A 2,324-nucleotide genomic window follows, 5' to 3' on the forward strand; every position below is an offset into this window, starting at 1 on the left:
AACCGGACACGGCGGACAATGTAAGCCTAATTGTACACAAAGACGGAATTGTCATGAATGGATTGTCTTTGATAATAGGTTTGCTCAATTCGGGCTGATCAGCTACTAAGGAACAACGTATTTTATCGACATCTGAAGAATTAAAGGCAAAACCAAACCCAAAAATGTGTGCTTTGTACCTATGTTAGAAATTGATGAACGGGAAAAATTGATAGAGCGTCGGACAAAACGCCTCTGCAATGTGATCCGGCCCTTTACATCTTGAGTTAAAATCACGTCGAGGTCAATTTTGCCTTTCATCCTTTCTTTACCTTTGACCTCAGTCCATAGCAGTGACATAATCCTCGCCTTAAAAATGTTGACCTTGTGCCTACATTAGAAATCATCACCATCATTATTATGAGTTCAAATTCCGCCGACGTTGAATTTGCCTTTCATCCTCTCAGGGTCAACAAAATAAATGTCAATTGAGCACTGGAGTCGATGTAATCGACTAACCCCCGTCCCTTAACTTGCTGGCATTGTACCAAAATTTGGAACCACTACCATCATCATCATCATTATCATTATAATCATCATCATCATCATCATCATCATCATCATCATCATCATCACCATCATCATCAGCAGCAGCAGCAGCATCATTATTAAGGCAGCGAGCTGGTAGTGTCGTTAGAATGCTGGATAAAATGCTTAACGGCATTTCGTCCATCTTTACGTTCAAAGTTCAAATGCTGCTGAGGTCTACTTTACCTTTCATCCTTTCGGGGTCAATAAAATAAGTTTCAGTTGAACACTGGGGGTCGATGTAATCGACTTGCCCCCTCCGCCGAAACTGCTGACTCTGTGTCAAAATTTGAAACTATCATTGTTGTTGTTGTTGTTGTTATTGAGTGAGACAGCAATGCATACCATCAAAGTGACACTGGGATACAAATATACGACGCCCAAGATACTCATCATGCGTACCTGATAAGGGTACACCAGGCACATGCATCACAACCATGTGTGCGCGACATGGTAGTCTCGTATCAAGAGAAAAGCAGTGCCTGACCTTTCAGGTAATGCCCGATAAGAATTTTCTTCGGGTGGAGTAGCTCGTCGGGCTCAAAAAGTCCCTGAATAAGGTTTGTTGAAGGGTGATGAACGAAACATCCATGTTTCCATGAGTGAATTATTCAAGCCCCACAGAATTCCTCTCAAAACATGGCTATGATGCTCCCCCACTACTCCTGCTCGTGATCAGAAATGCACATATAATCCAGGGCTATACTTCTTGTTAATTCTTCACTACAGAAGGTTCCTCTTACCCATTTGAGCCTCGTGTTGTTAAAAACAAATATTTTTGTTACTACGTGGGAATGAGTGAGAGGTGTCGATTGTCGCAATCATTTCAAACGAGTCAACATGTGTTTCTACGCGGTTACTTGACCTACTATAAATAGCAGTCAAATCTCACTCAGATTACAAGCTTACTATCTTTTAAAAAAAAAACTGAAAGGGAACATTGAATAATGTAGTCCTTGATACACTGTGACTGAATATAAAGACAGACCGATCACAGGTTGAACGCTTTAGATCGTAGGTCTGATCGATTCCGGTTGACCAGAGACTAAAAAACAACAGCTGCAAATAACAGAAACAGCAACAACAACAACGAAACAACGATCCATTCTAAATATACAGAGCAAAACAAGTGTATGACGTCACGGTTACAGTTGGCTAATGGATCTGGACATTGAAGGGCAATGGTGTGATAGGAGGGAGTTGTGTCAAGTGAGACAGTGCTCCAGCATGGTCTTGAACTAAAGGCCTAAAACGAACTAGAGAATGCCACAACTTTCCGTCGGCAGACTAAATGGCCTCGCACCATTTATTTAGATCTCTTTATGTTCCATTTTCAAATCCCACCACTTTCTCCTACATCCCTTCGTAGTTCATAAAACAAGGACCAGCAATGTACTGGGGTCCGATTTGGTCGATTATCTGCGTTGCCTACACGTGTGACATCTTGTGCCAATATTGGAAATTATTATCCTTATTCGTGACAGAATCGTTAGAGCGTCAGACAAAATGCCTCGCAATATTTTTTCTGGTTCTTTACGTACAAAGTTCAAATCCCACTATGGTCAACTTTAAATTTCATTCCTTGCGGGTCGATATGATGAAGTACCAGTCAAATACTAAGATCGATAGTATCAAATAACACACCTTCACCTCCAAACTGCTGGCCTCGTGCCAAAATCACAGAATTGAGAAGAATATATTTTTCTATTTAATGAGAGTCAAATAAAATGGTAAACATAGAATTGTGGAATATGATA

General features: G+C 40.7%; 1 protein-coding gene across 1 annotated transcript in view; it reads right to left on the bottom strand.

Annotated features, from left to right (window-relative positions):
• The window catches only part of LOC106878619 (GATA zinc finger domain-containing protein 14), an 82,508-nt gene that overhangs the window by 78,808 nt on the left and 1,376 nt on the right, over nt 1-2,324 (bottom strand). The window lies entirely within an intron of this gene.

The sequence above is a fragment of the Octopus bimaculoides genome, chromosome 6 (assembly GCF_001194135.2).
Source record: "Octopus bimaculoides isolate UCB-OBI-ISO-001 chromosome 6, ASM119413v2, whole genome shotgun sequence".
NCBI classification, from domain to species: domain Eukaryota; kingdom Metazoa; phylum Mollusca; class Cephalopoda; order Octopoda; family Octopodidae; genus Octopus; species Octopus bimaculoides.